The sequence below is a fragment of the Triturus cristatus genome, chromosome 2_1 (genome assembly GCF_964204655.1).
Source record: "Triturus cristatus chromosome 2_1, aTriCri1.1, whole genome shotgun sequence".
NCBI classification, from domain to species: Eukaryota; Metazoa; Chordata; class Amphibia; order Caudata; family Salamandridae; genus Triturus; species Triturus cristatus.
In genome coordinates, this window is record NC_140581.1 from 260,439,228 (window position 1) to 260,464,461 (window position 25,234).

A 25,234-nucleotide genomic window follows, 5' to 3' on the forward strand; every position below is an offset into this window, starting at 1 on the left:
ATAGTCTATATCGAGGGAATCCAACAGCAACACCCATGCAATATGTTCAGAATACCTACTGATTATTTAATAATTTTCTTAGAAACATATATGTAAATATATTTATTGGACGTTTCCTGAATATCTGGCATGGAACACGCTCTTTTAGACCAATGTTAGGCACAGGTCGTCCAAAGATTATTCTGGGATTTTAGCATTAGCAGAGATGGTTATATCTATGTAAACTATATGCGGTCATATTACAAACAGAGCATTATTTGAAGTTCTCCCAGCCTATTAAAATACGCAATTCTCCAGTCTCCCTTTCGGACTTTCTTCAGCCCCTTGGTGCTTCACCAAGGTCCTTCGCCCAATAGCTGGCTGGCTGAGAAGCAAAGGAGTAAGACTAATCCTCTACCTGGACGATATTTTAATAATGGCTCAGTCCAAAGAGGTTGCTTCCCAACACACAAGTCTTGCCATAAAGATTTTGGAACATCTGGGATTCGTTATAAATGTCAAAAAAATCGCTAACAACTCCAAGCCAAGAGACACAGTTCCTGGGTTTCTCGGTAAATACAGTCCTTGCAGAGTTAAAACTCCCAGGAGAAAAGGTAAGGAAACTCAGGAAGGAGTTAAGGAAGATTCTAAAGATTCACCACTTCCCCCTAAGGAGTCTAGCGAGGATTCTGGGCTTATTGTCCTCGACTATCCAAGCTATCTATCTGGGTCCTCTTCACTATCGGGCCCTTCAGAGACTCAAAGCCAAAGCCCTCAGGACAAATCCATCTTACTCCAAACTAGTTTCCCAGGATCAAGATTCCAGAAAAGAAATACTCTGGTGGTTGAGAAATGCCGAAGCATGGAACGGGAGAGCAATTTTCGGGCAGGATCCGGACCTAGTAATAGAGTCGGATGCCAGCCTAGAGGGTTGGGGTGCCACATTTGGCAACTCTTCAACGGGGGGACTTTGGACGCCCCGAGAGAAGGATCTTCACATCAACTGCCTAGAACTATTGGCAGGATCCTTTGCAATCCAGAGCTTCACCAAGAACATGATGAAGTGTTTAGTCATGCTTCGCATGGACAACGTATCGGCTGTGAGATACGTGAACAAAATGAGAGGTCCTCATTCCAAAGGTCTATCCGATTTAGCCAAGAATTTTTGGGCGTACTGCCTCAAGAAAGGCATTTCAGTCATTGCAGAACATATTCCGGGATTGAACAATGGGGTAGCAGACTGGTTCTCAAGGAATTTCAGGGATTCCAGCAACTGGAAACTCAACAGGGAAATCTTCTTGAAGATCCAATCGTTGTGGGGTCCATTTGGAATAGACCTGTTTGCAGACAGAGTCAACACTCAACTCCGCAACTTCTTCAGCTGGAGACCAGATCCCATGACCTTGGGGATAGACGCCTTCCTCCAGAACTGGCTTGGTTTGAGACCCTATGCTTTCCCGCCTTTTGCCATGCTCCCACGTCTTTTCCTTCAAATTCAGAGAAACAAGGAAATAGTAGTAGTTGTAACCCCCGTATGGAGATCCCAGGCCTGGTTCCCCATCATGTTGGAAATTAGTGTGGATTTTCCAATTCTCATTCCTTCCTTCGAAGAAATAATCACAGACCCTCAGGGAGAATGTCACCCCCTTGTTCTTCAAGGACTCATGTCACTGATGGCATGGAGGATTTCAGGAGACAATGGCAGCTCCCGGGACTTTCGGAGAGCGCTTTCAGACTCATGTCTGAATCCTGGGCACCTGGAACAAGGAAGGCTTATAGATTGGCTTGGCGTAAATGGGTTTGTTGGTGCCTTCGACGGAATTACGATCCCGTTTCAACTGATGTAGTCCAAGTTCTCAACTTCTTGGCTGAAATCTTCGCGTCAGGTCTGGCCTATCGAACCGTTAACGTCTATAGATCGGCCATCGCAGCTGGCCACTGCTTAATAGATGGTATCTCAGTAGGTCAAAATTTATTAACTAAAAAACTTATAAGAAGTATGCAGGTTTTAAACCCACCTTTGCCCAAATATTCTAGTTTATGGGACGTAAGGGTTGTCCTTAGATTAATCATTGATTGGGGTGAAAACTCAACTCTCTCACTTAAAAAACTATCCTATAAACTAACCATCTTACTGTGCCTTGTTTCTTTCAGGCGTACGTCTGATGTTAAAGCATTAGATATCTCTTCCAGGGCTTTCCAACCTGAGGGAGTTTGTTTTTTCCTTAAAAGACGAACTAAGACTATGTCATCTTCTTTATTCTATCCCTTTTTTCCTGAGAATGAAACTTTGTGTGTGGTTAAGTGTTTGTTAGAATATGAAAAAAGAACATCAAGCTTAAGAGGCATTATCGATCAATTATTAATATCCCACAGGTTTCCTCATAAAGCAGTCTCCTCCCCCACTTTAGCTAGATGGGTTAAGCATGTTATGAAAGAAGCAGGGATTGACATCTCTTTTTTTGGGGCCCACTCTCTTAGAGGAGCTTCAGCTTCAAAAGCCTTTATGCTGGGTGGTAGCCTTCAAGATATCCTTAAAGCTGCGGATTGGTCAAATGAGTCCATTTTCAAAAAATGTTACTTTAAACCTGTTTCAAATGTTATTGATAATGTCTTGAACACACTTTAAACTTGCATAATATTGGCCTCCGTCTCATGCCATAAAATTTAGATTTTTCACAGCCTGCTGGGCAGAAAATCTGGATTTTATTAAGGACACGGAGGCTAAGATTATCCCTCCTCTACTGTTCCCTCCCTGGGAATATAATTTATTTCTTCTTCTGTCTTTTCAGATTAGAATGTTCAAGAGAATTTCCGGTTGTCTTCATTAAGTTACTTGAAGGAGATTATAAAGTTTGATTGTTCGAAGCTATCTTGTTCGCTGCACAAAGAAGGGAGATGCCTACGTTGTCATGGACAATAAATCCTGTTGGAATGTTTTGAAGTTCTACATCTCTTCATTGTTGCTGCTGTGAGCTGCGCAATAAAGGAGATTTGCATAATCTTAGCCTCCGTGTCCTTAATAAAATCCAGATTTTCTGCCCAGCAGGCTGTGAAAAATCTAAATTCTCCTAGCCTATTAAAATTCGCTATTGTAGTGAACGACGTGTGCAAACACATGCAACCATAGCGCGTCCTGGGTTCCCAAGATGAACATCCTGGGTTCCCAAGATGAACTTAAGGCCCCGTGTTGGAAATGGATGCATATGCGAAAGCGGTTGCAAAATGCAAAATGCAAAACAATTATTTCATTCACCGTTAATAATGGTTGGGAAACACCAGTCACGCACACTATCCTCTTTCTGCAGTGATCGAGCAGGAAGGCTTAAGAGAAAAGCGTAGTGTACACAAAACAAGGCACTCCCTGTTGGCAGACGTTCTAGTCCTACCTCCTGCACCTTCCTGGAAGAGGTCAGCAGCGAAGTAGGAAGGCAAGAACACAGATTTCAGGGAATACAGATAATGGCGCTGGAACAATTTTCAGAGTGGGGATGCTGCCATCAGTATTACGTCACTGAAAAACAAGTGCAGCAAATGAGCCACACCCTTTCAGCAGGAGAGTGGTATGGGTGTGGTACGTAGCTGGTGTTCCACTTTGGAGCACATTGTCATCAATAAATTACTAAACATGGTGTGGTGGCATACTATCATTTACATACAGAATATTTTCCATTGAAATGGCTACTGAACTTGCACAGACATGTAGTTCCATCGATAACACTATACACAAACAATAACGCATGGAAATCTGGTTTCAGTTAATATCTATAATTTGCGCACCACCATGTTAAGGGTCTTGATTTATTTTGATCCTGTTAAAATATTTGATCTATCACACTTCAAAATTACAAAATAAAATGCTATATTTGTGCTCTCCAATATGCTGATATATTTTGAAATATTTGGACAGTTGATGTTCTCTTGTGTGTTAGAAAAAAAGTTACCAATCTTCAGCCTTTCCTTTCACACTCAGCAAGATGGTCACATTACAAAATCATTTCACTTTGTAGTTAGGGGAAAACACCAAATTTCCATGTTAAAACAATAAGCAGCAATTTGTCAAATGACAGCCTGACATTTGACCTATATGACAACATAAAATGTAAAAGTATCTTAGTTGCTCATTTACCATCTGAGCTCCAGCCCTCTACGCCTCTGATTCCCACGCCTATGAATACAGATGATTATGGGTTCAGCGACTCTCTTCTGAGTTATGTTTACCAGTGACTACAGTAAGGGACCAGAACCTGCAGGGAAGCAGGCTTTTAACTCACCTGCCAGTCACAAGTTTGAATCCTAAAGTGGCCGACCCAGTCCTTTATTCTACCAAGGTCAATTAACTGAGTAGCATAAACTGAGGTAAAAAAAAATCTTAACGATATTAAGAAAGTAAAACCGTGGCAACAAGTGCTATAAAAAATGTTTGAGGAACAGAACTCTCTAACCCTCTAGTGGATTTTCAGCCTATGAGGTCACATCTGGAGGATATTCCTAAATAAGAATGTGGCACCACCTTCAGGATACATGTCACATATGTCTTGTACCATTGACCAATCCTGTGATTGCCTATAAAGAATTATCATTAAACATATTCAACTACATGATAACCACAGGCATCCATTCAATGTAGACAGCAGAAATCCTGGCAATATTTGGAAGTGACACACTTCTAGAGGTTTCTAGAGTTATAAGCAGCATCCAGAGAAAGATGCTGGACAGGCTATGCCACACTTCTAAGAAATTGTGGATGTGTTGGCATTTGTCATTGACATTTAAATATTGAAAGAGACTTTGCCTCCAAACAGGAACCTACAGGATTGATACCTGTTGCCCGCACATACACCCCTCTGAGGTCGATTATAAAGACCATTGGTGGACATTGTTTTACGAGAAACTGGAAGGTGCTAATTTCCAGGTCACCTTAACCACTGCCCATAGAAGTCCCTCTATGATGGCTTTTTGAACCTTCTGTCCATTGGATGAGTACCTAAAGTGGAAGTCCTTCTCCCTTCGGCACGCTCTGTCTGGGACCGGAGGAGCAAACTTTTTGTCAATTTGTTATTGGACTGCTGGGTCTGACATTAGGCTGTTTTGTCCTGAGGAAGACCCTATTTGATGTATCTACACACACATTATTTCCAGGGTCGAAACATCGACGTAAAACAGGCTCATGTCCAGATTCACTATAACCATGAAACAAATAGAAATTGCGTGTTATAGTGGGAGACCAGAGAAGGACGGAGATTTTATGTTAATGTCTTGTTGTGTTTAAATTTGAAATGTAATTTGTCTTACCTACTGTCACATCAGTCACTTATTTAATTATTTTTGTGATGTCATTTTTTGTGTGTGATTTTTTGACAGTTCGTATTTATTAATTATTTGAAGAACCTCATTTGATAAGAAAATGACATTAAATATTTACTTATTGTAATTTGTTGTGGGTGTGTTGCATATAGTTTTGTTTATCATTGTGAATGATTATATTTGGTAACTATTGTGTCTACAAAGGAATGTTCAGGTTCTAAAAGGTAATCTTCAGTTTTTACCCGACTGAACCACTTGTAGCATTTTAATAATAGTTCTCAAAACTCAAGCAGAAATTGTCACCAAAGGGAAACCTCATTTTTGGGGACTGTTTCCGAAACAGGGTTACGGCCAAAATACACAGGGGTTCACGACACTTAATGCCCAACTGTAAACATGTCTATTTGTTCTAATTATCCAACGAAGATTACACTCTGAAATATCTTTCCACAGCTTTGAAATGGCTTTTCTATCAGTTTCTTCATTGAGTCCAACTGGTGCAGAGCCAGTGCTAAACTTAATGACTTGTGATTAGGTTACTATGCACTCAATGCCAGAGATGAGCACATGGCAATAGAGGGGCTTTCATTTGCCTACCTGAGGCTGAACATAAGCTTTGAGACTCCCCATAATGTGTTGTCTGAAAAAGTAATTTGGCAACATGTTCTGAAATTATTCTATAGGTAAACATTTTCAGTTTCGAGTACTTTAAGCTATAAATACACGTGCATGATTATGAAGCTGAAGAAGCCAACATATTTGGCTACCTACCTAAGTTAGAAGCTTGAGCAATCATTTCCTAGGACATGCCCATGTTCTTTCTAATGAAAACCACAATAATATGGAGTCCCTCGATTATAGTCAAGCATTTTAGTCAGGTCGACTGACCAATGAAGTATTTGTCCAGACAAACCCGCAGAATAAAAGGCGTATTGATAGTCAGTGTGAAGTAAAATGAGGTCAAGTTGTGAGTCAAATGTGAGGCATTCTGACCAGCACATGTTAAGGTAGATTAACCATCAATTAACAGAGTGACCAGTAAATAGATGGCAGGGTGACCAACTACTATAAAGCAGGGGGACAAGTGTTTGAGGCAGAACGCCCGGCAGAGCCAAGATAAGCACCGCCCTAAGATAGTCAAAATTGTACCTATGGCTGCATGTGTACACTGGCACAGTGAGCCAGGTCTACGTGGAAGAGCAGAAGGAAGACACTGCTCAGCCATGGAGGAGAGCGCACGAGTGCCAGACAGGTAGCTCTACGTGAGTTCTAAAGTGCAGATCCTGCCACCCAAACAGACTTGCACAGCAACTGTTTGGTTGGTAATGAATAAAGCAATCATTAGAGCGCCTTGAGGATAGCCCTCCATATCCCTAGTCTCGACCTCAATGCTGAAGCTCAGTGATACGACAGAAGTGGTTGCAGGTTTGGTTGAAAAAGCATCTTAGTTTATCCAAAGCTATTCTGCTTTCGCGTGGTCCGTCTGTACTGGTTTATGCTTGTCTCAGTGACACACCTTAGGAGCAGTAGCTTCTGCTGAGACAATGTAGAAAGAGTGCAGAAGCTGAGTTCATGCAACTCTTCCGAGCCTGTCTTCAACCATGTGCAATCCAAGTCCATCCGCTGAGCTCTGCGGGTTCAATCATGGTCCAACAGGAAGTATTCTTATCAGTTGACAAGGGTAGGTCATTAATTCCCTTTCCTCCACACCTGCTAGGGTCAGGACGACTTCGTAGCACTTTTTCTGAAGACTTCAAACTACTTATTCAAACATCACCATGATCTTATTATAATAAATAATCTTATTTTATATCACCTTGCACCACACTTCTTGCAGTGTCTGGGAACTGTAAACAACAGGTCTCATTATGACCCAATCTAAAACTTCTCAAGTTACAACCACGGAGGCATGGAAGGCTATGATGACATACTGGGATTCATACTGATGACTGGCGTATCACATAATATATCAGTGGAGAGGGTTTAACTCACTCACTCAGCCTGCCGTCTTGTCTGCATAGTCTATCTACAATTCCCTTCTGTTTCTTCTATCTCCAGTGACGATTCCATTCTGCTCTTACCCCGGCAACAGATACTGCCGTCTAGTATTAAAAAGCTGTAATTTTTTATTCTGAAGTAAATCAACACTATTTACCTGGTCTGCAAATAAACGTTTGGGCCAAAACTTGACTGCAGGGCTTTTAAAACAGAACACCCGCCATCAATGTAAATGATACAGTTTTCAATTTATTTAAAAGTGCCTCTGCTGTTACTACAACTGGGATCTTCAAAAAAGGCAGCCTGCATTATCTTCAACAATAATGTAGTACAACTTCGTTTGCAGAACTTCTAAAATGGATGACAGCCAAGAGAGAGCTACAGGAGTCCAAAGTCTAGTTTGTTTGGCTCCAGTAAATGTTCCTATCAGAGACACATAGAAGTAAACATAAAACACTTTATCACACTTGTCATTTGATATGTGTTAATTCTCTCCCTTTGTGCTACACAGGTGTAGAACTCATAGTTACTATTGTAAATCAAAAGTTGCAAAGTTCACAGCAGTACAGAGATTCTCTTAGCGTTGCTTAGCAAAACACTGTAAGAACATTGCCACAACAGAAGTCCCCTTCAGGGCACAATCTGGGAGTCGTCAAGGACAACCTCAAAATCACCTCTACAACACGATTCACCTTCGGGACACAATCTGGGAGTGGTCAAGGGCAACCTCAAAACCACCTCTATGGCATGAGTCTTCAGGGCCTCCTTCAGGCCCACCCTCAGGGCATGATCCAGGTGAGCCTCCTTCAGGGCATGATCCAGGAGGGCCCAAGAGCTACCACAGAATCACAGATCTTGTCTCATTCTTTTTTTAAACATACATCCCATTACCTTCAAGGAGAGGCCCTGACTTATTCCATCATATGTTCAAACGAGGTTCTCCAAGTGGCTTCTTTTCTAGATAGAAGGATATTGTCTTTCTTCTTGAGCATTCTCTGATTCTCTTGATCTAATTCAACTGTCAACAATTAATTCAATCAATCAGTGCTTTAGATTAAATGCATCCAACACTGGTCCGATGTTGCTCCATGATGGGCTAAGCGACGGCATATTTCAGGATGACTATTACCTAAGAGGATATTCTTGTGTAGTTGATTTATCCCATTTACAATCATTTTTAGTACATTAACTACATCTGGATGTCCTGAAAATTAGGATGGCTTTAGCATTTGCAAAACAAAGTTGGACACCCCTGGTTTTGAAGAATGGATTTAATTGTTGATTACTTCAGTTTGTTCCAGATCCTTAAAGACTACATTCAAGGGAAATTTCTTCTAGTAATTGCCACTAAATCACGCTTTTGAGTTACCAAATATTAGCAAGCAGTTGAGTATTGCAAAATAATACTCTGCTGCTGTTCATTTGTATCCTGTCACACTTTCCCCCCAGTGACGCTACCGTTCATAGGCATAACACGTGTGGCTCTTTTAGCATTGCCTGACTTGCATGTTACCGGCTTGATTCTTTTAGTGATAAAAGTTGTCCATTTATTAAGCTCAGCTTTATAATTCTGGGAGCATATCTCTCTTCTCCTATCAAGACCCCACACAACCTAAATTAGTTGTTCTCTATTATAGTTGAACTTTATTATAATACAAACACATGATAGTTCCAAATTTCACATGACCAGCGTTCTACTCAATACTACTGTGGCTGGTAAAAATGAACATAATTTTATGGAATGAAATGCAAACTAATATCAGTAAAGAACATGAATGAGTCTTTTACTCTTGGTGAAGATCTACCCACCCAGGCCCCTAGTGTGTTTATTTCTTTTCCTCTGATGCAAGGGGGCTCAGCCCAGCAGTTTTTGCTTTACGTCTTCTGCCTCACTATTGGCTGCAGTAGTCAAATGATTTGCCCAATTCTCTTACCAAGCATTCCGATCACTTCCACTTGGGACGTCTTTGCAAAGTAGGGTCATAGCATCAGAGGACTACCCATGTAGTACCTTCCACATGCCTTGCAAACTGTGTGATTACTTCTATATACCCTTCCTTTTATCCGCTGCCCTCATGAAGGTGATGTTTTCAACCCTCCGTTCCTGCCCAAGTCCCCACAGACTGGTTGTTTATGGCATCTTAATCATTTGTACACCGAAGAAAGATACACATTGTTTCTGGCCTTTGATTTCCAAACCATTACCTCTTCCAGCCTCCCACATATTTGCAACATGTTGTAGCGTTGACGAGGTGTTTCACCTTTCACGTCACACCCAAACGAAACCTGGAGTTACCTAGAGATACTCCTTGCCTTAGAAATGTCATATGTTCTACAAATCAAAAGGGTCAATTTCCTACTCGCTCTTCTCTGCCAAATACTCCAAACTGACCTTGCAGTGGAAGTGACCAGAACTACTGACTACCCCAAATCACTTCTTGTCAGGCTACAAGTTACAAAAGCAGCAGGCCAGAATGTGCTACAACCTTTGTAAGGGGAACCATATAAAAGCTAAAGGTTATCCACAGACCATCAATCGAAACTGATATCAAAATAAAGGGGGAAAAGGCCCAAAATACTTGCACCACAGTCCGCCCCAGCATAAAGTCTCTGCTCATTGGCTCCCAGCTCAATCGAACAACGATCGCTCGAGACAATATGATGACATTCAAAGGTAGATCCGGTGGAGTCGAAGGTCCCACACTGTAGAACACACTCAGCCTCATCTGCAGGAAACTCCTGAACTATTCAGACTCGCTTTCCGCATGGTCCAAACTCACAGGGGCCGTGATCGCAGAACATCAGCTCACCTGCTCAACCTAAAGGACACATTCTCCACCCTACTCCACCTCTTCACACTCAACACTTATAATATCTCCTTTCTGCTCTGAACCACCTGAGAAAGAACCATCAAAAGATCATGAAGCACTAACTAAGAAGTTACTATTCTGTTCATTTATTTGGAAATTCTAGTAAGTCCTTCTGACGTTTTCATGCCATTGTAAATAATATATTTTTTAAATGCAACCAATTCAACAGTGCATAAAATATCAACTTGGACAGGGATTCAAACTCATGACCGCAGTATTTGAGCGACAGAACTGTCCAAGTGTGTGAACACACTGGTGCACCCTGTTTACTTTTCACAGCAGCAAGTGAGCACGAGCGTGACTGACTTCAGGCACAGACCTTGAGAAGAACAATGTAACTTGTGTGCTTCTTTCTACCTGTTGACTTCTGCTTACTGAGGTTCTGAGGGACCCAAGCCGCCGAGAGCTCAGTGGCTTCTCATGCAACGGGAGTTGCGGGAATAAACTGCTGTCAGCACATCAGCCCATGATCAGTAAACTCCCAGCCACCAGACCTTTCATCAGAGCACCCTGGAAGTGTTCGGCGGGGTGAGTCCTCCCTGTCGCCGCGGTATCAGGTGTCGGCGAAAGCACGAAGCAAACGGCGGAGTTCGACAGGGCCTGAGGACATTTCTGAGTGAAATCCAATGAAGCTTCACGCAGGACTCTTTCAAGCTCTGTTTTAGTGGATTACTTTCCGATTTGTGCCTTCGACAAAGACAGAGCAGAAGATGAATGAAGTGAAAGGCACAATTGTGCTTTGCTATTAATAGAAATGTTCTGCACTTGTTTCAAAACAATACGTGTGAGAAGGCGTCTTACTTCCCTTAAAGAAAGAGGGCGATCAGCCCACCGGAGGCCAACGCGTTGGGTGACAGTGTTATTTTTTATTGTTGCATTTTTATATAGCGCGAACTCGACCCGAAGGTATCAGAGCTCTTTACCTGAGCCCAAGTTGCATTACACATGCATACATTCATTCTAGGCACAGGGAGATGAAATGATTTGCCCAAAATCACAGGATGCTTGAGCCTCCCGCTAGACTCAAACCCGGTTCCCCAGCGTCAAAGTCAGCCGCTCTAGCCGTTAAGCCACATCCGTCTAGTTCGTTGTTCTTCTTTCCAGCTGCAGCCGGAAAGAGGTCCCCGCTTTCATTCACTCTTTCTTTTCCCCAGAGTATCTGGCCTGTTCCAACTTCTCTACACCCTCTCAACATGAGCCATTGAAATTGTGCGTGGAATATCATGAGTTCTATGTTGCATGACTATGAGTTAGAAATAATATTGTCTTTTAAACAAAGGAGCGCTGAACCACAATAATTGATCTATGTTGGAAATGTCTTTCATTGACAGTTGTAAGGGGTTGAACTTTAGGTTCTATGCACCTTTATAAGTGTTTACTTACTTTTCCCACAGTAGGGTCAGGTGCGGAAGGATATTGCCTCGACCTCTTTTTTATATCTGTTTTACCCTCTCTAATTTACATTCCCCATTTACTCACCTTTGCCTTCTTGTTCCGTGTATTTTTGCCTCGTTTTCGTCTCTCCTTGTTGACTACACTCTGCGGTTGCCCTACATCTTCTCTACTGCACGACTTTCCACCTCGCATACTCCTTTTTCTACAACCTCTGGCTCGTTTAGATTGGCATGCACCACCCTGATTGTTATTTAACATTTTTAATGTGCTACTGCTCTCTTTGTAATGTGAGGTTTGACTTCCTTCAGTTTCACATACAGTGCAATGACACTCCTAGGTTGAGTACGCTTTTTAGTAAAGTATAAACAAATAATTACATACAATTCTCTTTTAACCCCTTGCATGCGCATGACGGAACCACGCCGTCATGAGCCACGGGCGGCGTGTGCTCATGACGGCGTGGTTCCGTCATGCTGTGGCCGCTCCGCCCACGCGTCACTGATTCCCCGACTGTGCGGGCGAAATAACGAGTGGCGGAATCGTGACGGAATCACGCCGTCATGAGCACAGCTCGCCCGTGACTCATGACGGCGTGGTTCCGTCACGAGCATGGCGGCGCCGCGCTCACCCCGCACCCCCCCAGCGACGCGACGGAATTTGCGTCGCGGCGAAGGGGTTAAGTGAAAAACCTCAGGGTGATTTTTGCTTAGGAATAATGGGCACACAGAGAAAGCAGAAAACATGATTTTAGGTCTGCCTACAGACATCTTTAGTTTGTAGAAGACCTCTTGTTTACAGTACACAGAGAGGGATTTGGGCCAGCCTCTTCCTCAAGATTGGTTGGCTTGCTCGGCTAGCTCAGTCATCTGTTCCTTATTCAATGGCTTTCCTCCCTATTCTTCTGTTTGTCCAGCCCATGCAGCACAACTGCTTTCCAATAGATCTCATTGGGTGATTAAGACCCTTCTATAGTTGATATCAGGAAATTCTATTTTTTATGTGTATTTTAGCAATCTTTGGGACCACATCCTTTCTTGCTCTATCCATGTTCACTCATTTCGCTCATCTGTTCTCCCCTACCCCCAAAAAAACTAGGCAGTAAGGGACAGAAAAAATAAACACCCCCTACGCCCAGTGAGAAAACTGCCAGGGCGTGGGGGTCATTAGTCTATTGTTTTTCTGAAATAACTCCGCTTCAATAGTTTGTTTCTGAAAAACAAAAAACAAAAATGTTAAAGGTTCGCTAAATAGCTGTCAAAACTGAAGGCGGACAGCCACCAAACATGTTGGACCTTGAAAGTAGCGGCAGAGATGGCAGTTACTTTCAGTGTACAGGGATGACCCTGGGACTAGCGTTCATCTCTAAATGTGTTGGACGGTAGTCAGGGAGGATGGTAAAAAGTACCTCCACCATTCTGGCGGACGGTTGCCATCAAACAATAAACCGGACCCCATGCTACTGTGACGCAAAAAGCCATTCAAGGGGGAGAACACCATCTCTGAAGTCATATTGAGGAAAAATTAAAGCGGGACGAGAGAGAATTCTGTAAGGACATTTCTGTTTATGATTTGGATAGATGTCAGTCTTTAAAGGGCTATTCTCTTACTCTTGTCCTTACCATTGCTAAAATAATTGATATATGTCTATATATGCTCTCTCTGGATCCTGCTAACCCAGAATAGTGCTGATGAGCCCCTAGCGTGCAAAAATCCTAGGTGGTCACGCCTCAGTTCATGCAGCACCTACAAGTTAATGAGATACTGGTCACATGCAATCGGATTTGAAGCCATGTCAAGATTACTGAAACTGTCTTCATCGAGGGAATTACTTTCCAAAATGGCCGATCATGGGTCACTCACTCTTTTGGCGCCATTGAACCTTTTTACCAAGTTTTGGAGATTTTCTAGATTTCCAAAATCTGTAACATAATGCCACGAATTTCAATACCTGTAGGGAATAAAGAAGTGTGCACTTTCTGTACAGCAAAGCTGGTGTGTTTAGTTGACGGTTCCAAGTGCATCCATCGGCTAATGTGATGTGCTCTTTAAAAACGTCCGTCTGTCATTGCTACACAGCAGCCGGATAGGACTGCGCTACAGGAGCAGGGGTCACAGGGTGTGGGCTGCCAACTGTGGAATGCGCTCAGCCCACGTCACCTGAAGTTGCATAAAAAACAGGTTTGTAATTGTGAAGCACCCGTTAACTTGTAACAGCTCTGATGCCGAAGTCTTAACAAGAGACTCCCCTCGCCACACACGAGCCCAATCCCCCTTGCTTTAAGCGAAGTTGGAGAAAAACTGCTATTTTTAGGCCCTGAAATGTTCACACACTTTTACCCTTACTCATTTTCACCGATGCCCTAAGGCCGACGAGTCATTTCAAGTGAGAAAATCGTGCTTGTATCAGTCAGACACCTGCATTATTAATGCGTTATTAACAATGTATGCGTTCTTTCGCGGGAGAAGTTGATTAAATAGTGGACAATAAACATCTGTAAAGAAGATAGACAAAAAGAACAACGGAGCATCGACTTCAAAAGTAGGCAGAAAATGAAATGCAATGACAAAGTGAGGATCGATTTTTAATGGTGCTCTGTTTTTGAAAATAAGCCACAGCTTTAAACTCGGCCCGCATTCCAAGATGGCTGGGAAAACCGCACAGGTATTCCAGCATCCGGAATAACCAATAATGCGGGTACCGATAACTGTGGAATGCGCACATATAGTGGCAGTCTAAGTTTTCCTTCAGCGGTCCCTAATAAATATGGCATTTTCCATTGCTCTGGTGTGAGCCCTCCATTACTTTTAACGCGCGGGTTTAATTTTCCAATCATAGGGTGAAAAGGGGCCATGTAGACGCCACACTGGTATACCCAGAGAACATGGGGCAAGCTACCCTTCGGTATGTGAGCATGCAAAGAAGCTATCTGAAAAAGGAGACCACCCTTGGCTCCACTAGCTGCACAAGATCAGACTGAGCATCACAGCTTTTAAAGTTCAAATCAGCAGTAAGGGCTGAAGGAGTCGTCATTTCATATACACAACGTAATCACAAATAGCAACTCTGTGAATTCGTTTCATCCTAAATAATCACAACTATCTCAACAAGATATGCATTATAATCAAGAAAGGTAATAGGAGCAAATCAAATACAGAAGAGGCAGTAAAAAGCATCAACTCTAGTGCAAGTGTTATTCAGAGACCCTAAATGCAAAAGTATTATTCAGACACCTACAATGCGCAAGTGTTATTCAGATACCTACAATGCGCAAGTGTTAGCCAGAGACCCTAAATGCGCAAGTGTTATTTAGAGACCCTAAATGTGCGAATGTTATTCCGAGACTCTAAATGCAAAAGTATTATTCAGAGACCTACAATGCGCAAGTGTTATTCAGAGACCCTAAATGCGCAAGTGTTATTTAGAGACCCTAAATGTGCGAATGTTATTCCGAGACTCTAAATGCAAAAGTATTATTCAGAGACCTACAATGCGCAAGTGTTATTCAGAGACCCTAAATGCGTAAGTGTTATTCAGATACCCTAAATGCAAAAGTATTATTCAGAGATCTACAATGCGCAAATGTTATTCAGACACCTACAATGCGCAAGTGTTATTCAGAGACCTACAATGCGCAAGTGTTATTCAGACACCTACAATGCGCAAGTGTTATTCAGACACCTACAATGCGCAAGTGTTATTCAGAGACCAACAATGTGCAAATGTTATTCCGAGACTCTAAATGCAAAAGTATTATTCAGACACCTACAATGCACAAGTGTTATTCAGAGACCTACAAAGCGCAAGTTTTATTAGAGACCTTAAATGCGCAAGTGTTATTCAGAGACCTACAATGCGCAAGTGTTATTCAGAGACTCTAAATGCGCAAGTGTTATTCAGAGACCTACAATGCGCAAGTGTTATTCAGAGACTCTAAATGCAAAAGTATTATTCAGACACCTACAATGCACAAGTGTTATTCAGAGACCTACAAAGCGCAAGTTTTATTAGAGACCTTAAATGCGCAAGTGTTATTCAGTGACCTACAATGCGCCAGTGTTATTCAGAGACCCTAAATGCGCAAGTGTTATTAGAGACCCTAAATGCGTAAGTGTTAGTCAGAGACCCTAAATGCAAAAGTATTATTCAGAGATCTACAATGCGCAAATGTTATTCAGACACCTACAATGCGCAAGTGTTATTCAGAGACCTACAATGCACAAGTGTTATTCAGAGACCTACAATGTGCAAGTGTTATTCAGAGACCCTAAATGCGCAAGTATTATTAGAGACCCTAAATGCGTAAGTGTTATTCAGAGACCCTTAATGCACAAGTATTCTTCTGAGATCTACAATGCGCAAATGTTATTCAGAGACCCTAAATGCGCAAGTGTTATTCAGAGACCTACAATGCGCAAGTGTTATTCAGAGACTCTAAATGCAAAAGTATTATTCAGACACCTTCAATGCACACGTGTTATTCAGAGACCTACAAAGCGCAAGTTTTATTAGAGACCTTAAATGCGCAAGTGTTATTCAGAGACCTACAATGCGCAAGTGTTATTCAGAGACTCTAAATGCGCAAGTGTTATTCAGAGACCTACAATGCGCAAGTGTTATTCAGAGACTCTAAATGCAAAAGTATTATTCAGACACCTACAATGCACAAGTTTTATTCAGAGACCTACAAAGCGCAAGTTTTATTTGAGACCTTAAATGCGCAAGTGTTATTCAGAGACCTACAATGCGCAAGTGTTATTCAGAGACCCTAAATGCGCAAGTGTTATTAGAGACCCTAAATGCGTAAGTGTTAGTAAGAGACCCTAAATGCAAAAGTATTATTCAGAGATCTACAATGCGCAAATGTTATTCAGACACCTACAATGCGCAAGTGTTATTCAGAGACCTACAATGCGCAAGTGTTATTCAGACACCTACAATGCGCAAGTGTTATTCAGAGACCTACAATGTGCAAGTGTTATTCAGAGACCCTAAATGCGCAAGTATTATTAGAGACCCTAAATGCGTAAGTGTTATTCAGAGACCCTTAATGCACAAGTATTCTTCTGAGATCTACAATGCGCAAATGTTATTCAGAGACCCTAAATGCGCAAGTGTTATTCAGAGACCTACAATGCGCAAGTGTTATTCAGAGACTCTAAATGCAAAAGTATTATTCAGACACCTACAATGCACAAGTGTTATTCAGAGACCTACAAAGCGCAAGTTTTATTAGAGACCTTAAATGTGCAAGTGTTATTCAGAGACCTACAATGCGCAAGTGTTATTCAGAGAACTACAATGAGCCACTGAACAGTTTACTTGGCTAAGAAGAATGCTGTACTTCACCAATACACCCACAATACACAACCTTACCTTGAAATCTCACCAGTGAGTTACACTCTGAAGCTCGAATCATGTCTGGACAACATTAAAACATGGATGCCTCTCAAACTGAATCCCACCAAAACCATGATTGTGATCATCAACAGCAGCATGCTGCAAACTTCAGTTCAGCCAAGGCTCAAGAGAATGTACTAGCAGGCTCACCATCTCCCCACCTCTCACATGTGCTGAATATCTAGGTTTTTATTAAGTCTCCAACTTCTCCAGCAAGGACCATGTGAAGGAGAAGGCTCAGACTGCATGGTACTGCACAAAAGCAAGCCGTTTAATCTGCTACCTTATCAATTCTGGTCCATAGTCAAGGCTCTCTTAATTTACATATTGAAAGTGGAATAGCAACACTAACTGGAAATACCTTCTAACCACAAGTATGCACAGTGTTCAACAGCCGGTGTAACCGCAACCAGGAAAATTCAAATCTACCCCCTCCATTATTAAACACTTTAACTTGATGCAGTTTATACATAAGGCCCTTCACATGAATAAACCAGAATACTTGGTAAGCAAGGTGCAAAGCTTCTTCATTGGATAAGAACTGGGATTGCAACACATAAATAGATTTAATTCCCTAACCAGGCCCGAAAAACTAAAAAAATCCACAAAGAGAGACAGGGTTTCTCCTCATAGTCTCAAAGACTGGAATGACGGGCTGCTAACGCCCAAGACTTGCCCAACCGTCTGCACCTAAGTCTTGCCTTTCCTCACTTCATACAACCAAGCTGAGATCTGCCTACTGCCCAATGATGTTTCCCCCGCTTCCTTTCACCCTGATACCACCTTTCCTTTTAGGGGGCACACTTGTCCCTTGAACTTGTATAACCTGTGGATTTGGCATCACTACTGCCAGGGACAGTACTGTGCCCCTCCCGCAAGCTCAGCACTCATATAAATTAGGTGCACTCACTCACATAATAAAAAGGTGCATCAAAATGAAAACCCCAAGCCCTTCCAAAGTCCTCGCACTCTTCTCACCCGATGAAGACTTACATGTTTGCCAAAAACGCCTTTGTCGGTTGTATAACAGAACCACGCATGGCTAAACCCCGCGTGCCTTAACAACACGGTCGGAACAACAAATGTGTAGTCTTTACCACGCAAGTCTTTACAACGACTTACCTTAGGGAAAGCACAGTATTTCAGAACAGTATAATTTTCTATTCCAACTCCAGTCTGTGCAAGTGTTGGACTTTAAAGTCCAACGCCGCTTTAGCTAAGGCAAATCATTGTAAGGACATGCGCGGTAAAGGAATGCGTGGTTAAGGCTCATTTGTTGTTCCGACCGTGTTGCAAAGGCGACGCGTGGTTCGGCCGTCGTTTTCATTGCTGTTCCCCGCCATTGTCTTCGTCCTCTTAACTCACAGTAAATGGGACCCAGGCCAGAAGCTGACCTGCACTTAACCTAACAAATATAGCTTTCGCCACCAAAGATTATCCTGTCTTAAGGGGGATGAAAGCTGGAATTAGGCCCTTGATCCCTGATGCTCTTCACCCTTCGGAGGTCTGGGCGCTACAGAGCACTCTACCGCTCTACAGGGCTTGGTATGGCTGCATAAGCGTGAGCCCTGAAACACCTGCAGGTGATTTCCATGTTTTTGTTTTATGTTGATGGTCTGGGTCTTCGAGTCTGATATGAGCTACTCTTGTGACAGCAGAACACGGGGACAGACTTGCACCCGCCCATAACATCTGAACATGTGCACCGGCCAGATGGGACACATATATTTGATGTACATGGAATATTCTCGGGTCTGCTGGAAGCCCATCTGGAGAGGCATCACAAATAGTAAGTGTACTTTCTCAGCCCTGCTATATCATTTGGCAGAAGGGGCAGATTACAGCTCCGGCTGCTCCATGAGAAGCACAACAGCTGTTTGTCATCACTGAAAACAATACCACGACAAAAAGAATACGCTACTGTCGTGTTCAAGCCAGGGAAGGGATTACTTGGGGAAAAAAAAGCGATAAAACGAATATAGCTTCAAGACAACCCTGTGAAAGCGGTTAACAATCTATTTTTGAAACGGGAAAAGTTTGCAACCACATTTTTAAAAGCCTCACTAAAACAACTAGTGCATGTTCAGATTTGTATAGACATCCGAGACATTTTATTTTACCATCTTCTACACGTGCAGGTACCTTCCAGAGAGAGCAGCTTTATGGGGCCAGCAAAAAAGGTTTTTTTATGCAGCTAACCCTCTGGAAATGAGTCCCCTCAAGGAAATTCAAGCCCAACAGTTCCTACTGAGATCTACGGAATCTAGGGGATTTCATTTTTTTTTTAACATCTAAGGAGACCGTTTCATAATCCAGCTGGGTCCGAGAACTTGCTCTTGGCGTTTCTGTCTATTGTTTCCAGAGGATTCTTTTATTTACCCAGTAACATGTCCATGTTTGTTTCCTCTGGACAGATCAAGGGCAAGGTACAAACATCGAACACGTCTGACCAAGTAGAAACCATCTGGAGTTCCCACTGGCATTCATCACAGGCCTCCTACCCACTGTCCGCCATTATGTAAGTTGTTTACTGTCAGTACACTCCCCGCGGCCGCATCCCCAGCCTTTGGGACTCGGTCCATGTAGGGTGTTGGATCAAAGCTGCATTATACAGTTCCTCATACCTTTGACAAGGCGCCAAAGCTGTGTGACGCAGTCACATATAGACAGAAGCACGGTCACTGGTGCACCTGCCTACTGATACCCACAGTGCGCAGTTCAGATCCAAAGAAGCAGGCAGGAAGCCACCCAGTGAGGGGACTTCATCTCGAGTCTTTAATATCCAGTCAGCCAACCACCAAAGCCTTAGACCTCAACGCATCTGTCTGACATCACATGCGCACAGTATATGACGCTCCGGGGTGGCTTTACATTTTAAATATAACAATGGGGAGATAAGGGGCACAACACGCATACATAGAAGAACAGAAAAATAGGTAGAGAGGCACAGATGTCCACTTGCAAAACGCAAGCAGCAGAAACATAAGCTTGAAAATTAAGTACAAGTAAAAATGTAGACGGCCACACTGGCTACAATGGAAAACACATGCAGTTGTATGTCTGTCTACCTGCCAAGCTCCCTATCTGCCTTTGCATCTATACACCTATCGTAATACTTATGGTTATAACTATATATTTTTGCATCCACCTGTAAGCATAACTATATGTATACTTATTAATCGTTTGACCGACACTACCATATATCTGTGCCTGTCAATTTTACTATAGTCTTCGCTACCTATAGTTACGTGCCTATCTATCCTTATATCTACCATTATCTTCTTATATTTCTCTAGATCTATGTGCCAATATCAGTGTCTTTCTTGCCATACAAGGCTCTATTGATATGCCGTTATATATTTTCCACAATACACCCCTCCCTTTTATCACATATCTCTACATACTATATCCCACTCTTACCACAAACATATCTTAGAATATCCCTTGATATGCTTACCTATATATTCATCTACTCAATGTATGCATATATTGCGATATACCTCCCAATTTATCTATGTATCTATCTATCCACTAGAGTGCCATTATATCCTTTTATGCACCTGTTAATCTGTCTAACCATGTTTCTATCTAGGCGTATGTCTCTCTCACAATAACCTGTGACACATTTACCAATATATCCATCGATTTAATGCATGTCTATCATACAATATGCCTCTCCGTCAGTCTACCTGTATATCTATCCAGTCAAATGTTTCGCTTATTTTATGCCTCTCATAACCCGACATATCCATAAATATATCTTCTTTTACTCATTACCTCTTAATCTACCAATTTATTTATGTTGCCATATACTATCCTATCTGTTCATATATATCTTATGAACATATCATATATATGTGTCTTGTGAAACACAGCTTATGATGTAAACCTTAAAATATCTATCCACATGCCGTTTTTATTTTATACCCTCGATCTATCTGTATATGTACGTAGCAAAAACCCTATTTTAGTATAAATATTTCTTCCCATAATATACCTAGATGTCCGTCTGACAATATATATCAGCCTGTCTGCTAATATGGCGGCCATCAATCTATCAGTGTCGATATAATGAACTATATGTTTGCAAAGCTATATGCACCATCAGGAAGTACATTTACATATTTATTTTTGTACAGATTTGATTTCCCCTTGATCACAGAGTGAGCACGCGCACCCTGCCCTACTCATCAACAAGAAGCGATGTGTAGCAACACTACCCACTGCTGCACATCACATGTATACTACTGTGTGTAAAACAGTAGAGGACTAGTGGGGAAAACTCTACTTTAGCGGCAGATAAGTAGAACAACTTCAACAATGTCAGTGTTATTTCGATACGAGTGGATGGATGGGGTGGTTGGCAGACGGTAGGGTACATAAAAACACAAACTCATGTACAGATACAGATATAGAGACACAAAGATACACAGATAGATAGATAGATAGATAGATAGATAGATAGATAGATAGATAGATAGATAGATAGAATCAAAGGTACACGCAGACAACAGCAGAACAGAAAAAGAAATGCAGAGATAGCAAGGCAGGTGCATAAAATACACTTAGGCATACAGATAAATGTATAGACAAAACCAAACACACATACGTAGGTAAATTAATACATACGTAGGTAGGTTAAATATTATTTACCTTGAACACTCACAATATAACAACAATGAAGCAACGACAATGAGACGATGATACTAACATAATGACAATGTAAAACGTGGAAAATTGACACGTGTGTATGAATATAAGCATAACAGAACAGACACACATATATAGACAGGTATACAGGTACACCGAAGATGCATAAAAAGATACACAGAGATAGCTGTGTGGACAGACAAATAAACACACACATCACCTATACTTAGATATAGCTAAAGAGCCCGCGGATATGGAAAAATAACACATACATGTACGAACAGAGAAAATCACTGATACATGAACTATACAAATATACCCGCACATGCATGTAGTACGCATATGTTTACAAACATGCACGCATGGCTAAATATGTGCTGTGCAAGACAAACACTGAAAAACAATGCAGTCGTATTTAGGCAAAATGACTAGATAAATGCAAACACTTCAATGAACCTGCGTCACATGCAGCCACATACATAACCAAGCCATCATATGTTTGAAGTACCATAGACATTCGCTTGTGACTCACAGACTCCAGCCTGCTCGCACATACACAGCAGGCACCATTACACACGCGCACGGAAGGCAGACACGCACGCCATCAGCGCAGCACCGGAGCCCACGCACAGCAGCTGAAATACGACGAGAACACAGGAGCCATGGGGTCCACGCACAGCGGCGCACGCCTCGCTCACGCGCGGTAATGACAGCGCACGCAGGTAAACAGGGCTGCGAGAACAGGTTTAGCCGGAGCACTCACCCCTTCCTGGCTGCGGGCGCAGGGCTGCCGAGATCCATGCCGGGTCACAGGCTCCTCCGTGCAGTTGGGGTCTGGATTTCCCGGTCTGTGAGTCCCTGACAAGACCGCGAGCCGCGGGGTACCGGGGCTCCCCTGGGCCGGGCTGGGAAGGGGCTGCTCGGGGAGAACAAGAGCTGGGGAAGCCTGGGAGATCCGCAGCCGGATGCTCTGCGGCCGCCGTCTACTCTGTGAGGATTACAGCGAGCGAGCAGAGCAGCTCTCCTCAGCAGAGGCGGAGCCAGGCTTGCAACATTCACGTTCCTTGCTGCGGGCGAAACTGATTTTCTTCAGCACTCAAAATGTCCAGAGTTTGCCAGTACCCAGGGTTAGGGGGCAATTAACTTTCAGGAATGTGGGAAACCAATTAAAACATCCCAAATTGGGTGCATGTGATAAGAGTACATATGTGGAGAAGAAAAAATAATCACATGAGGAAAGTTATGAAGCAGTACTGACAACCAAATCAAATATAGGCGTTTCTAGGGTAGAATGACCACCTGGCATGGAGGCAAAATCTGGACAGGACAGTGGAAAACTCAGGACAAAGGGTCAAAATTCAAGACAAAAGGTCAATTTTACAAATACATCCAAGGAGAGGCTAAACCCCACCACTTAATCAGTGCGTTTGTTTACTGTTTTTTACACAGCAGCATTTATTCACTTTGGCCTTTAAGTGATCGACTTTGGGTATGCTAAATTCATGTAGCACAATATGTCCTTGTTCAATAGTAAATTAACACTCTTGAACACTGTGTCAAGGGCATCACCCTTACCCAAGTCTATTCAAACTTTCTTGGGGAAAAACCAACAGCAAGAGTGATTATGTTTCTAAACATTTTAAAATCCATGGCAAACAGTTTGGAAAACATTAAGGTAAGTGGCCATCTGCTAGGTTAGACAAGTTGAACAAAAATATGTGGCTTTTTCTTATCCACAAAAAAAAACAGTACCAAGTGATTTGCCCTAACCATAGATTTATAAGAACTCCCAAGGGGAGATTAGCTTCCTCAGGTTGAGTCTGCTGGGAGGCATTGTTCCTACCACGTGTGAGAGGTCGTCAAATGATGAAGCATGCCTCGATAAGCTGAGGGTAAGACAAGCTCTCAAAAATCTTTAGATGACCCACACTCCTAATTAAGCTTTTAATAAACATGAGGTCTGTGATGACCTAAAAAATCCCTCATGTGACTGTGTTTGTGTTCTAGAGGATGTGAGGTACCCACAGATTGTCTGTACTTTCATAGCACTAGAGTGCACATCCTGGCCTCTACATTTATCTCAGAACAGTGAGTTCAGACTATCAATCAAAGAGAATTAAAGAGCAGGGTGAAATCAAGAATTGATGGCAGATCAACAACAACTGATTCAAAGGGTTGTTGCTAAGAACTAGATACATAAGGAAGAGAAGCTTAAGGTGGGATAATTCCTAAAATCAGACAAGATGGGCCTGCCATGAGCATTGGAAATTATTGTGTACCTGGGGCTTTGTCTCAGCAGAGAGGAGAGAAACAAAAGAGTCACTGTCAAGTGATTGAACAAGTAGTACCCCCCCCCCCCCCACCCCGGCAAAGTCTGCTGGTGCAATGGACTGCGGGTCGTGAACGGTAAGTAGGGGCCAGACCCTGTGAAAGGTTGTCCTAAAATGGTTCTGGCTCATCCCTTAGTGCCAAAGTTCATGCCTAATCATCAAACTATTTGGGATATAAATTATGCAAGCAAAATTTATGAACATGATAACATTTTTGTAATGTAAAAGCGTTTCTTTAACATATGGTAGTGTTTTCCCATTTCTATACAATTAAGAACCTATATTGAATATAGGAATCAGTTAACTTTCGATATTCAGGGATTATTGTCTACCATTCCTCCACTGATTTGCAGGATAGAAATTTGGGCAGAGCGGCATGGTCACTCCGAGCCCAGTTTGCTTTTTGGTCTTCTCTTACGCTTTCAGTAATGGGCTGTGTAGCACTAGTGAAGATGGTGGTGCTTCGTTGGTTATTGTATTGAATTAATTTGCACACCTTCCCCTCCTCATCCCTGGTTCCTTCTTCAGACACCTCAACACGTCTGATTTGGGAGCTGATGTGCCACTGGGTAGCTCTTTCCACTCTAAAGCAACCCTTGACTGTGGCTGGATTAGCACTTATGGACTTAGAGCACTATTATTCAGCTGCACAATTCCAATGGGTGTTTTGCAGGCTGCCTGGTCACCTCCTGCATGAGACAGGGATTTACCTGTAATAATCTGAAGAGGGCTTACTGCACTACTCTTTGTTTTCTAGTGACCATTCTAGCCAGTGCCTCCCGTGGTTATTCCACATGTCTTTCTCCTGCCTTATTGGAACCTGTGAACTCACTACGCTCCTAAAATGCCTTCGCTAGGCCTACCCACTCATACAGGACAGCTTTACTCAGGGTAACTCTGTCAGTGGCATGCTTCAGGCCTTTCAAGATTGGGGGATTTATTTGTTGATGATGAGCTACTAAATTTCCAAAAACTTATGTGTTGGACTTGGCCCTTCTGGCAAGTTCACGCCTAGAACTTTTTGCATTATTCTAGCCTTTTTCCTATGTTGTACTAGTGGATGTAGGCCTCTAGGCGCTTTCACACTGTGTCCCAGTGGAAAGTGCGTGCGCTCTGTGTATGTTTTAGTGAGACTGACCTGCCCTCCCATAGGAATGCATGGGGGATCTGAGTGACCGTGTTAAGTCCTGATGTGAGAGGAGTGCAGGGTAGAGTTTGGTATGTGCGAACTCGTGAGAGTGAATGCTGCGTAATGATGTGTGCGGCGTTACGGTGTCTCGTGTAGAAGTGCCACTTCTAGAAGCTGG

At 42.5% G+C, this 25,234-nt stretch overlaps 1 protein-coding gene across 1 annotated transcript in view; it reads right to left on the bottom strand.

Moving 5' to 3' along the window:
* The window catches only part of LOC146864068 (prolactin receptor-like), a 620,035-nt gene extending 597,410 nt beyond the window's left edge, over nt 1–22,625 (bottom strand). The window contains exon 1 of the mRNA XM_085630985.1: nt 22,361–22,625. The gene's annotated coding sequence lies outside the window, so the exon portion shown is untranslated. The remainder of the gene's footprint in view (nt 1–22,360) is intronic.
* Nucleotides 22,626–25,234: the final 2,609 nt, after the last annotated feature.